Source organism: Thermobia domestica, chromosome 3 (assembly GCF_964235325.1).
Source record: "Thermobia domestica chromosome 3, izTheDome1.hap1.1, whole genome shotgun sequence".
Lineage (NCBI taxonomy): Eukaryota > Metazoa > Arthropoda > Insecta > Zygentoma > Lepismatidae > Thermobia > Thermobia domestica.
The window spans coordinates 332,562,448-332,577,384 of NC_137456.1; the positions used below are offsets into that span (position 1 = coordinate 332,562,448).

General features: G+C 35.9%; 1 long non-coding RNA gene across 2 annotated transcripts in view; it reads right to left on the bottom strand.

Annotated features, from left to right (window-relative positions):
• Window positions 1-2,246: 2,246 nt before the first annotated feature.
• The window catches only part of LOC145681966 (uncharacterized), a 32,441-nt gene continuing 19,750 nt past the window's right edge, over window positions 2,247-14,937 (bottom strand). For both annotated transcript variants that reach the window (XR_014130879.1, XR_014130878.1), the window contains exon 3: window positions 2,247-3,646. This is a non-coding gene — a long non-coding RNA (uncharacterized LOC145681966). The remainder of the gene's footprint in view (window positions 3,647-14,937) is intronic.

The following is a 14,937-nucleotide window of genomic DNA, read 5'->3' on the forward strand; positions in this document are numbered from 1 at the left end:
AAACAGGGAATTCGTGTTATTATTCAGTTCAAAACTTCTTGTCGTCGCGGATTCTATCGAGGAATTTGAAGCTTAAAATATATAAAACGATAATCATGCCCGTTGTTCTGTATGGTTGCGAAACGATGATCGCTTACACTGAGGAAAGAACATAGACTGAAAGTATTTGAGAACAAGATTCTGAGACGAATATTCGGACCCAAGAGAAACGGGAATGGCGGAAACTTCATAACGAAGAACTACATAATTTATACGGTTTACCAAACATTATTAGGGTCATCAAGTCTAGGAGGCTCAGGTGGGCAGGTCATGTAGCTAGGATGCAAGAAAGTAGGAACGCTTTCAAAATCTTAACTAAAATACCAACAGTGCTTTGAAATACAATGAATCATTTAGGCTAACTCTGTGTGTAGATTTTTAGAAAAGTAACCTTCAGGTCTATAATTGTAAAAGCTAGGGAAATGATAACGAAAATCAATATGAAAGTCAAACAAGCGGATCTGATCTCTGCATTTAGTACTTAATGATAAGGTTTTACTCTGTATCCTTTTGCGTATTCCATATCACATACTAATTATGCGATGTGATGTCAGTGACAGAAACTTTGTGTTTTGCAAATCACACGTCATTGGCAATTCTTTTTATAGTTTCATCACCAAGACCTTTTAATACACACTTTGCGTTGTACCACGGTCCACAAATGTGGGCCCCCTTAGGAACTGTAATATTCTATTTTGTGTGTATATGTTGCAATTACTTTTAACCAAAATGTTGAATTCTTCAACAAAAAATTGTTACTTTACTATGTGAAATTATATTTATGATTGTTATATCTAAATTCTGAATATCACGAACCTCCCTTTTTTCACCTAAAAATCGCAAATTCTTCCTTTCTTTCTTCTGAAATATATGACAACCCTACTTGTCACTGAACTTATAATTTTCTTTCTTTCTTGTTTGAATCTCTTTCTGACAACATTGTACTGAAAAATAACTACAAGATCTCAGAGAATGAACGCGTAAGAATTACATAAAAGAGAAAAAACTACATGTCTTTTTTTTTTTTTTTAGAGATCGTCAAAGTTTAATCGAAGGGACTGGTAAAATTTGTCGTGTAGAATATAAGAATTATTGTTGAGCCCAAACAGTGGTTTGTTAAATCTTTTATGTGTTGTATGTGTTTAAAATCACTGCTTTATTTTTCAGTATGGAAATAGGAACAAATTTGTAATTATATCTGAAATATGCAAGATAGTACCTTAATTAACAAAATGTCTCGTAGGAAACCGAACACGTAAATATTCGAAATCAAATCCTGGACATTATTAATCGACTACAGTAACGCTTTTCTTTCAGTTGCTTCCGGATCATCTGGTCTGGAAATGGAGGCCCAAATAAAAGTCACGATCCAAGTGAGGTATGGAATCATGTTAGCACTGATACATTAATAACGTGTTAGGTATAGAGCAAAAACTATGGATGAAGGAATACGAGTGTCATGTTTGTGTATTCAGTTCCAAAGATAAACCAGAAAAGCCACAATTACTTCTCCAGCCCCTGAAACATGGTCTGTGTTATTGGTTCTACTCGTGACATCAGTGGAGGTCCTTGAAGGAAGTCACATCGCCAAAGATCACTATTTTATCAACATAACTTAAGAGAAGGAAAATTACCTAATGTTCTAATTCTAATATACAAGACTTTCATCATCAAATGAGATTACTTTCTTTAACTTCTAATTATATATTTTTTTTTTTTACCAATGTGACTATCAAGAACCACCACTCCTTTGTATTTTAATTGAAAAATAGAAATAAAATATTTTCTTACAAGTACGTACAGTTGATTTGTTTTAAAATCTTGACCAGACACGTTTCTCTAGAAGAGTATACCCTCGCAACCGTATGAAGTTAACGTCTCAATGGACCAAAGATCCACTTTTGTTTGTCTGATTATCATCTTTCTCATCTGCGAATAAAAATACAAGACTTTTCAAAGGTCACCCGTGGCGTAAGCATATGAGTTTTCGAATTTTAATAAGATATTATCAAAAAGTACCATTTATGAAATTAAGATATATATGCAAATATCCTGAAACAATGTGAACTTGAGAGTTTGAAGCGCCTTCCCCTCTGATGAGATTCGGTGATACCAACATGAAACAAAGTACCTCATTACTATGTTTCTAACCAAACATTTTCTATCATTAATTAAACTAACATTTCTAACTATTCTATTGTTTATTTTCTTTTTCTACGTAATTACATAATACTGTTTCCAATGTATAATACACACTATACCGATAAAAACAAACGCATATATTATAACCAAACAATTCAAAAATCTTTTCTGTTCGTTATTTTAAGTAAGTGCAATATCAAAATAAACCTTTACAAAAAGATTGTAGCACATTATTTTTTCTTTACAAATACTGACAAAAAAAGTATTAAATCATTTTAAAACGAAAATAAACAAAGAAGCAGGAACATTTATGTACCTTTTTTCGCGAGCTACTGGTTGTTACATTAGGATTAAAATATACGTTTCTCATATTTTTCACACTCCAATACTGTTCATAATATCAAATACATTAGTTTCAGCTGTGTCTTTTGACAATGCACAATGTTCTTCATAAGCGTCCCCAACATCTAGCAATAGCTCTATGCTTTAGGGTTGAAGAATCAGTTTTATTTGGTAATATATGTTGAAGCTAGTCACGTATAAAACATGTTGAAGTTGGCCACGTATTGTAAACACAAACGCATGAAATAGACCAAGTAGCTGACACAAAACGAATGGTAGTTTTTAACTGGCTTGTGAAAAGCATGAATAATGAGCAAGTTTTCAACAGTTAGTTAGTTTTTATTCCACTACCAGTGATGATGAGTTATGCAATACTGATTTGAATGGAAAACGTAGTACCGGCAGGATCAATCAAATCTTCTACATCCGCATGTGGTATCTGAAAATAATTCCCATTTTTAAAAGTAAAGGGATTTGAGTATACGTCTGGCATATACGTGTGTCTCCTTGAGATTCTGTTGTATTCATCTTCCAATTGAATTGTGTATCGCTGCCGTCGATTAGGTTTTTCTATAACAGCTAAGTACACCAAAAGCCCTAGAAGCATGTCACATCTCACAAAAACTAGGATGTCTTCATCGTTTTGTAAAATGGCAACACATTTAATTGGTGTATATGGGAAAACTTTTGCGTCAAACCTCACTTCAGGCTGTGCCACCAACGTCATGTTGAACAACTGGATTTGTTTGTGATTCAGTGCCACGTGCAGATTTAGATCTCTCTTCAACATTTGTATCCCACACTTTCGAAAGGGGCACGATATGCAACGATTTTCGCATAATAACTGCTCATGTTTGCTGATTTCAAATAAAGTAAATTCTCTTCCGCAACTTCTATTGCATCGAAACATAAATTGGCGAACAAGATGATTGGCAACATTGTTTTTGATCTGTGATGATTTCCTTCCACATTTCGAACATTTGTTTCCTTTGACAAGACATGTACCGCACATGCTATGCCCCTGATGGCATAAGTAGAGAGTTCCTTGCTCAGTATGGCAGTTCTTGCCCGAGCACGCAATAAGCCTCCTAATATCCTCTGCATTCATCTTGTCTAGAGCGTCCTGTAACAATGAAAACAATGTAAGTTTACTTGCATATCTAACATATCTGTATATAAGTTCACAGGGTGGCCCATTTATAATGATATAGTAGTAAATATCTCAGAAATCGTAAAAGACAGAGAAGCGAAATTTGGAACCAAGAAACTATAGGGAGGGACAACGTCCTAAGTATTTCATAACATCATCGGATGAGCAATGTTGCCAACCCTATATCAATTTTTTTTTCAAACGGCACTACGTCAGATTATTATACATTTCAAATCAACATGTCAAATGAAAACTTAAAATATCACATTTATTATTCAGTGTTGCAAACTAAGGATGTTATAGTATCAGAAACATTCAAAGTTTGGAAGGCTCTATCACACACACACACTAGTGGATTCAGAAGGAACGTTTGGGAGGGGCGGTTTGCTTCCTGGAAGATGAACGTAGCCTTAAGGTGACCGGAATTCTAATTTGCAAGACATGGACGCATATGAATCCGGGCTGGAGGGGGATGTAACCCTGATTCCCAGATTCCATATTGGGACCCGAACTTGTAGTTGTTTTTATATAAAAGTATATGCTTTCTGTAAATTTAAATTAAATACGCACTTCCGTTTTGGAAGCGAGGAGGTAACATGATTCACTTCACATATAGTCACTGTAATATATCAGATGCACTGTCTTGCACAGCACTTGCATAAAAGAAAATAATGTATTGACGATGGCATTCATTTTAACGAAAGAGTGTACAATTTGCTCTAATAATTTATATTTGAATAACAATTGCGGGACAAAAGTTGGAAAAAAAGACAGGCTCGGTTTACGCAAAAGTAGATAACAAAAGTATACATGCATAAATAATGATACAAAATTCATCTATCTCTATATTTGTGGGGTCCACGAAACAGTATAATTATAGCTATGCCTACAACAATAAAATTATATTATAATAGCCTTCTCCCAGGTGGGGCTTTGCCCTGAGACCCCCAATTTGCTCGGCATACAGCCTCGCACAATATAGCAAATGTTCACTGGCACAAATCCGGGGGGGGGGTGAGGAGGACGCCCCTCCAATCTTGGAACTGGGGGGACTGGGCCAATAATACGATTTGAGATGTGTATTTTGCAGCGGCGTAGCGTAAGGGAACGCCGGTATGCCCGGCATCCCCTATTAATAAGAAAAAGTATGTATTTCATTATATATAAATTGTTTGCTTGTAATTATCACAATTATTTCCACTGCAATCTTCTGGATGTGCTCTCTCGCCTTACTTTGATAAGCGGAACCTACCACAGATCAACATGGAACCTACGTATGCGCGTCACTCAGATGCACATTTTCTATTTTTACTCTTGCATGCTATGTTCCTTGGGCATCCAGGCCTACTGCAAGAAACAGGGTTTTCGTCTGCTTTCTGTCTAGTGCGCATGCGCAACTACTTGCTTACTTGACTCCCTTCATCCCTTGCAACTCTACATTTTGCTTTAGATATACGCTGGCATATCTTCAAGTATTTCCAACTCTATCTATTTTGAACTAAGCTATAGTTTCTGTACAGAACGTACGAGCGCTAACGTCAAGGAAATAGAACAAAACAGAAATGGCTAGTTCAATGCCTTTTTGAAGCATGTCGGTTATGTAAATAATAGTTATGCTTTAATCGTAATTAAATGCGTCGTAACTGTAATCGTAATTAAAGGCAAACTATTAATCTTCATCATAAATACATAGTATGTCCAGTGGTGTGGCCAGAAACTCTTTGAGGGAGTTCACACACACAAGCATAAATATAAAGCATTCTGTATAATCACGGTCACCGATCTGGTAGACCAAGAGAGCCAGCATTCCCGCCCCTCGCAAAGATTGCTTGGGCTCTTCAGTCATTGGCACATATCCCGAGGAAATTAGGGGGACATGTCCCCTCCACCCGATTTGAAACTGTGATGATTTGTATCCGAATACCACAAAGGAAAGTGGGATGAAATTGTTTCCCTTGACTTGTTTCATTTTAAAAAAACAATCGTGTCTTTTTAATATTTCATTGTCATTAATTATTGTTAGTCTATTGTCAACTATTTGTTTAATTCCTGTAACGCTTCCTATAATGCTATTGTGATCATCATAATTTTGAATAAGAGTATTGTTGCGCCATACATAGTTGATTTTCTTTGCTGAGACAATTGCTTATTGGCTTCTGACGTAATCCACGCATTTGCTTCTGTATGCCCCACTAGGCCACCAATTAGGGGGCCTCCCCCTAAATTTTTTACAACCCTATATTTTCCATCAGTATAGCTATGTATTGCTGATTTTAGTAATATTGTATCGCACAAGTGACTAACTTTGGCATCCCCATTTCGGAATACCACGCTACGCTACTGGTATTTTGGGGAGAAATGTGATGATTTGTGTCCGATTGCCACAAAGGAAAGTGAGATGAAATTGATGTTCCCCCAGAGTAAGCCTCAAATATGCCTGCCTCCCAATGTTCAAGAAAACTTTGCTCTCCAGAACCTTCCACAGCATTGTTTTGCAACTTCATAAATATTTTGAATATCGCTTTAAAAATATATGGTGCGGTCTTACCCGTTCCCCCCAATGTTGAAGACAGATTTGCGTTGCTGCAAATGCTCATACGTGATACTGTGGCACAATAATTCGCGCTCTTCCTTCTGTGTTTTTCATATATTCTACAATTGAATTGAGCTAAAACTCTGTCACGAAATTCGAACACCTCGTAAGGCATTTTAGTGAACCACCTCCACCTCTTTTCCTTCCCTTCTACGTTAAGTGGCAAACAAATCCGCTCAAATACATTTTGAATTATTTTAAATAAAAAATCAAATTATTAACTTTCATAATTCTAACCATAAGGGATCCTGAGATATCGACATCTTATAATAATATTTTCCATCCCTTTTCTTCCTTTTTAGGTAAAATATCAAAAGCGCTCAAATATATGTTGAATTATTTTAAGCGGGAAGTCCATATACCAAATTCCATGTTTCTAACTTTTAAAGATTCTTAGATATTGTTATCTTACTATAATAATTGCAATCCGCGTCCCTTTTTCCTCCCATCTCTTGTTTTCTCCATTTTGCTAAAGTATCAAAAAACGTTGATACCCTTGTAAAATTATTTTAAATAAGAAATCCAAATACCAAATTTCAAGTCTCTAACCTTAAGGGATTCGGAGAGATGGCCATTTTATTAAAATAATTTCCACACCATTCCCCCTTCCTTTCTTCGAATTTTCAAAAAATACTTTCTTAATGATACCCTACGACACAAATCTTAACTACTGTTCCAATTTTAAGTTCTAGCTTAAGCGGTTTGGCCTGTGCGATGATAAGTTATTCACTTAGAACTTCGTCTTTTATATATGAATGAATGGGCTGCTAGTGTGCCGCGAGGAATCGAAACAAAATTATTAATTTTATAGCAATTAAATTGACAAACGTAGGGGAAAATGTATATTTGTATTCACATTACTATGAATCTACAATTTTAAGTTTCATACCGGGTTACTGTTCTGTTCATTTCTAATGTTGAAAAAAGTATTAGTTATCATTGTTATGACCATTATTGCTTCTTTATTGTTGCAGACTATTTCGTAACTTGAAAATTTAAAATATCATTCAATCCTTTCGACAAATTACCCACATTAGTGTTTTAAAAGTAAAAGAGATTTGTTTGTTCGTTCGTTATTTAGTGAACTTCCTAGTAAAAGGTTGGATACAGTTTTTATAAAGAAAGCGTATTTTTAAAAACCTGAGTCCAATATTTCATTGCAATTGTTTTCTGTTTTTAAATTAGAATGAAAAATAAGCATAATGATTTACCACGGGGAAACCCAGTGATAGAGCTTTCTTCTCTCTGAGAAGGAGATCAATAATTTGTGTTTTATATTTACAAATAATAATATCTATAAGTGTGCCGCGAGAATCCAAGTAACACCCGTAGTGTGCCGTAAGTTGAAAAAGGTTGGGAAACGCTGCAATAACAGCTTGTGTCATTTCCAAAGAAAAGATAAAATGCTATTAAAAGTCACAATGGTCCCTTCCTAATGTTTCCGCGTTGAACCCCTAAAATCACGGCTCTCTTTGTTGATCTAGTAGCTAGCGAACGTCAATCATTAAAATGACCGATATCAGAGAGCGCTTTATAGCAATAGTAGAATATGTGACTAACTGAACATATTATTATATTTTTTTTATTTAACCCACCGAATATATATATATATATATATATATATATATATATATATATATATATATATATATATATATATATATATATATATATATGTGTGTGTGTGTGTGTGTATATAATAAAGAATTTGTTTGTGTGTCTGTCTGCTGCCTGGGGAGGGGACCGGACCAATGGACCGAGAGTTACCGAAGTTTGGTCACAAGCCCAGGTCAAAACGAAGCATTCTTTAAAAAAATTCGAACCAGGGGGGTCTCAGGGGAAACTTGTTTAGGACGTTGTCTATTATCTAGTCTCTATGTAGACAAAGAATTGAAGATGAGTCTCATTTATTTCGTTTCAAAGTGTACATTCAAAAATGGTCATTTCTAGGTTTCCAACCTCAATGTTCTGAGCTTCTTTTCTCGACATTCTGAAGCACGTCTCAATGTGTGCAGAACATAGAATATTCATATAGTTCTTTCATATAGTTTTGGTTTGAACTCATTATCTTTAAAACCTAAAAGGTTACAGTGTTTAACGGAATCCTCAAACGGAAGTGCAAAATACACCCGGCCGCCTATACAAAATGACCGCTACAAACAAACCTGTGCGGCTAAAAAATAAATGAATACCCGTTTTCAACTCCCTGAATGTGATACAATGTTAGATAAAAAAATTAAAAAAATAAATTTTGTCAGCAACCTTTGACCTGGAAATTGGTCGATTTCATTTGGATTGCCAGTTTGACAAGTGTATGATATTTGTGGGATATAGCTCAAATGGGTTTGTTCATGCCGAACAGTTCAGTTACGAATGAAACATCTTTCTCTATCCGAGTAGTTTGAAGGTCAGAATGATTTAGTTTTTCCTCCGTAAAAAGATGAAATATCACGAACATTTCGTAAAGTCTATGTCCTGTGCTCTACATTAATATAATATCGCGACACTGCATTTCTCTTAACACATTCGAGTCTCATCGTCACGTAGTCGTGATGTATTTTTTCCTCTAGCGGATGGATCACGTCTCCCCGACGTGCTGAAATTTCCGTTAATTTAAACATTGGATGGCTACCCGTAGATGACTTTCGACCGCTCAGATATACATTCTGACCCTTTTAGTAGTTGTAGAAAAATCCAGGTGGCAGTACATCTGGTGTAGAGCGATAGTGATAACAATAGGCATACGTTTTCCTCGTATTTAACAGTGTTCGCAGTTTGAGGTAAATTTCCATAATCTAGGGAAATTTCATATGTAGGCCTAAATTTAGCAAAAAGGGGAAAAGAAATAAACAAATACTCAAGCAATAATTTGTGTGTCTTGGAGGTCTGCGCGGGCTCGGGCCGTAAATTTTTAAATATACTACCATATTTCTCGGGCCCAGGCCCGTAGCCAGCCCAAAAATGTAGGGGGGCCCGGTAGAAGTTAGGGGAGCCCGACTCAACCATATTATAGTTCATACTGTACAACGATATAGTATATCGCTTCGTTCTTTCTGAAGAACTTTGAAATATACAATCATATTTCTCGGGCTATTTCGAGCTTAACTTTGTAAATACTGTACACCGTTATATATTGCACCGTTGTTTCTGGAAAACGTAAAGTACAACTGCAGAATTAAACCTCTAATTGCTGTAAATAAAAATGCGATTTTGTGTTAATTACTAAATTTCTGTAATTCGGGATATTCGAGTTCATTTGATTATCAAATGCGCTCAAGTGGGTTCGGGCCTAAAAGCCAAGGGCGCCGATCTCGGGGGGGCCGAGGATTCCCCAAAGCTCATCTAGGGCCCCTTATTGTATTTGTAAATTTACAATATTTGGCATAATTTGAATGCAATTTGTTTTAAAATCCTCATATATACTTTCTGCATCTGAATGCCCCCCCCCCCAAATTTACAGAGAAATCGGCACCTTTGCTAAAGGCTAGAACATATTTCGGACTCTGGTCGGGGTTCATATTATAAATACACGGGCCAGGCCGGACCGGGCCCGAGATAAAATTTCGTATTTTCTCCATTGGCTGGGTGTTTTTTTTTTTTTTTTTTTTGTGAAAATGTCAAGAAAAAGAAAAAATAGAAGCAAAAAGGAAATGAATAAAACAAATGTGGTTGGAACTTCCTTTAATCGGTAGCTAAATTAATCTTATCACATAACTTCTCCCATAGCAATTGGATATTCAACAAACTAGGGAATATTTGATAAGAAAAGGGAAGAGTTTTGTGTCAGTCGAGGGAAAATTTCTTCAGGAAACCTACGAGCATTGGTGTTTATTATAGTAGCATTCTCGCTTCGCCAGCAGCGGACTGAGTCATTGCTTTCGCGGCTTCATATGCATTTTTAATTCAAAATGGGAGATTTATCCGAAGAAGAAATACTGATTATGCTTGATGAATTTCCTGTTGATTCCGGATCTCAAACCAGTGTTGCCACAGTACTAGCTCTAGAATGGGCTGAAAAATAGTACCAAATTGAAACAAAAAGGGCGAAATTCATTGTTTGTCAAAAAGTAAAATATTTTTGGCCACATATGATAGTCACGGATCTAACTTTAGGCCTATACATAAAGTTTGTTACAATGCGTCGATATAGATCTATAAAACGTAGAAATGTTCGGGTATCTTTATATTCGTCAAATTGGCGTCACTAGTAAAACCAACCTAGCTCGGTAAGCCGGCAACTACATCAATATATTTTTTCGTACTATTCAGTACCGTACCGTTTGGGGGGGGGGCAAGCGCAAGCGCATCGATCCTGGGGCCGAGGGGGCCCGGACATCCTCCAAAGCTCATGTGGCCCCCCTACTGTATTTGTGAATATACAATATTTGGCATAATTTGAGTGCAAATTGTCTTAAAATCTTCATATATATATATATATATATATATATATATATATATATATATATATATATATATATATATATATATATATATACCTTCTGCATCTGAATGGGGCACCCCTAAATTTACAGAGAAATTGGCGTCCTTGGGCGAGAGGGACGACGGCCCCGGACGACAAAGTAAAGGGGCGCAAAATTTGGGAGGGGAAAAAGAAAAGATATATATAAAATGGAAGGAGAAAGAAATAAAAAGTGCTCAAAATCAAAGAAAAGCAAGGTTTATTTTTTAAAATTTATTACGCTTCGCGCCAACCATGGTGGCGCTTCGCGGCTGGTCTATCGACCTCACTCACATGTACGGGTGCTACGGTGGTGCCGTCGTATGTTCTCGCCCCAGGCGCTGATTTTTCACTGCACGGCACTGCTGCTATTATCGTTTCCATGTAGAATCTTTGAAACGACACATAAATTATAGACTTACTTGAGCACATGCTGGTCTTCTTCAGGATATGCAACATTTGATTCACCGCGTGTGTATTTAAAAAAAAAAAAAGATTTCAAGCTAAAATTTCCACCACACTGCTTCTTTCCTGCCTCCTTCATGCGCGGCGCAGATGCGCCCATCTAGCGCCATTTGTTTCTCGGTATAGTTCGAATTACGAATTTTCCACACAAAGTTCGTAGCGTTATGCGGAGCAACGTTACAGAATTAATGTTTTACACCATTTTTTAAGAGTCCAATACAAAGTATGAGTAACGTGAGATGTAGGAAACATTTTACTGACACTTTTGAAAATGTGACAAGTATTTGTTAGGGCCTAAATGGTGCTGAATTGGATAGAATTGTACCAACTTTTTCACAAAAGGGGCTGAAAATGCTAATGTGGTACCAACGGGCCGATGAATGACAAAAGGGCTGAATCTGGTACAATTGTACCAAGTGTGGCAACACTGTCCGAAACTGATTGACTGAGATTATGTTGGCGGTGATTCTATAGCAGGGAAGTTCATTTTTTTCTTTTTTTTTAGCTTGTAATGACTGACAATAAGGGTGACTGTAACAATAAGCATTTATGGTATGTGAGTGGATGGGGTATCTCTTTGTCATGTTTTCTTAGCTACAACAATCGTATATATTTATTTATATTCTTATACATTTCGTCGCAATGGTAGCACGATAGAAGAGCGAACGCCAAAAGGGCGACTCGAGGTGAAAAATAGAAATAATCGACCTTCCAATATATTTTTACTTTATACTTATACCCTTCTGTCCAGGGGCGTACACAGGGGGTGGGTCCTGGGGGTCCGCCCCCTTCCGAAATCCCAAATTTTTTGTAAATGTAGTCTACTTTCAGGGGCATATAATTTAGCCTCAAATTCTATTTGGACCCCCCGAAACGCTTTGGACCCCTCCCGAAATAAATTCCTGTATATGTCCCTGCTTCTTCCATTTCAAAGTCTCAAATGTTCGTATTGACAGTTTGTAACATTTCAAGGGGTGTAATGCGCCAAAAACCCTTATATGTGCATACTTATAAGCAATCATATACTGTATGATTGCTTGTCGGATTTTTTTATAATTGAAAAAGGTACTACCACGAGCAAAATAAATGACGCGTCTCTTTATTCTGAAGTTTTTTGAAAATATCTCCAATTTCTTTATATGTTCGAAATTTCGGAAGGTTTCCCCAGCAGGACAGGTTAATAACAAACCCGTTTTTAATATTTGTGTTAGATATTAGCTTAACATAAATAAATTAGAAGCAAAAAACATTAAATCGACAGAAATCTCGAGAATTACCAACTCTGCTAAAGTGGGAAATTTTCAAAAACGCGAGGGAATTCTGCAGTTCAACACGAAGCAGCGACATCTATGTCATTGAGAGAGACGTGGATTAGATCTACAAACGAAACTTTTAACGAAACATTTCTAATGTGTCTTATTACATGCATTATCAGCGAACACCAAATATATGAATCTATGCTAAGTATTAACGTATAGATAGAGCAAATAGTGGAAATTACCTATGGAAAAAGACGAATTCTTAGCACAATCGTAATGAAAAATCGTCTTTACCGTAGAACAGGGTCAGTTCACGTAAAAAAAAAAGTAGCTCAGTTAGTTAAAGCAACTAGTCTGTATGTCGAAGGTATTGGGTTCGAACCCCGTGGAAGTGCCGTTGTAATTTTTATTACTGTGGTTATTTTATTTATTTTTTATGTGGGAAAAAATCAAATTGTAACATATGTGTAAAACTCATGACGATACCAAAAAAAAAAAAAATGCCGTTCTCGCACTTGCATTAGTGTCTCTAATTTTTGTTTGTAAACAGTTTCGTAATAATTTCCCCTGTGCACACTACTCACTACATGCTCACTGGTGCATAACGAATGTTTTCCAGTAAATGTTAATTCTAATTTGGAGAATTTTATAGTTTCACAATGTTTCTCGCTTGATAGTCTTCTATCTACTTTTTTGGACACTTTGATAACAGATTTCCCTATTAAATGTTTAATTTCCCCTATATATATTTAATTACAGAAAAGTTTTACAATGTATTTGTCTTAAATTGAAATTGTTTTGAATTTACCACATGAGGTAAGTAGCCCGAAGGAGGAGAACTGAAGTAACTGATATTCTACGTAAACGCAACCTATTGTAGAATTATTATACTTCTTAACTTCAACACATACCGCCTTATGCAGAGTCGTTTTGACGTATGATTAGCGGCATACTAAAGGCCTGACTACTGCAGGAAACATATGTTAGGAGAACTCTTTAGTATTGCTCAAATCACGCGTCATAACGACTCTGCATAAGGCCCATAATCTTTACGTTGGTCAGACAGAGAAAAACCCTGTTTTTTCCTCTCCTATGACCACTCATCTTAAAGCTCTACATGTAATGATTCGTGTCACATAATTTCGGCTCTCCAAAGACATTTATTATTATTATTATTATTATTATTATTATTATTATTATTATTATTATTATTATTATTATTATTATTATTATTATTATTCCTGAATATGCCACCCTTACATAATGTACCTTTAGATATCTTGGTTTAAAGTGCTTTCTTTAGTAATAATTTGAGCAACCATGTAACAAAATTTAAAATGTATGAGGGGGCACGAAGTTTTATTTCACCCCCTCTCTTTTCAGCACCGTCCCAACAGAAAGTATATAATTTCTGACAAGCAGAGTAGACAAAATGAATAAGAAATATATTTAAAGTAACCTTTCCTCCTTCGTGAATGGAATATCACGTAACATTTTTTATTCTACTGAAGACGACCCTAGGCCGTTATGGTTAGGTAACAAAAGTTGCTGTGACCAACTGAGTTTCGATTTCTTACGCGAAAGAAGTCTGTTATATTACGAGGCATGCTTTTCATTAGCAAAACTGTTCGAAGTAATACGAACATGGCTCAAGAACAGAGACGGAACTGAATTACCACTCGATTGACCTTGAGGCCAAATCACCAAAGAGTAGCTATAAACGTAAATTCAGCATGCATTTCTGTGGAGTTCTGTTCAGTATTCCTATCTGCCAATCACGCTTGTTTGTAAGAGTAATATTTTACAAACCTAACCTTTCGATAGAGCACAATGACAGAGAACCGAATCGAAGGAATTCTTGCCCTTGTGAACGTGGGATACCACCATGTGCAATAAAACTGTCGCATCTCCTTAAAGTGTTATTTTTATCGAAAACAACTCGTTTTCTTTTATATATCCGAAGTTTTTGAGGGTTTCAAAATAAGGAAACGTTACTGACAAACAAGGACGCATTTAGGGGTGGGTACAGGGGGTCCGGACCCCCTCTGAAATCCCAACTTTTCTGTAAATTTAGCCTAATTTTTGGGATTATCTTTTAAAATTTTATTATAATTTATCCTAATATTGAAGTCGGGCCCCTTCCGAAATAAATTACTGTATACGTGCCTGCTGACAATTTTCAATATATTCGTTAAATAATAAAGTAAAATAATTAAATTAGGAGCAAAAAGATTCAACACGGGCTAACTTTTGTCCACTGCCAATATTGTTAGAAGGTATATTAATAGCAAAAACTGCTAGTCAATGGTGAACCTTGAAACTTCACCCCGAACAGCAAGCCTATTATTGAGAACTACATATGAAACATTTTATCAAAACTTATCTAGCTTTTATCTGGCATGAAATTATTATATACACTAAAATTTTATTTATATTAGAAGGTAGTTTACACCAGTATATATTATACATACATTATATATTATGCATA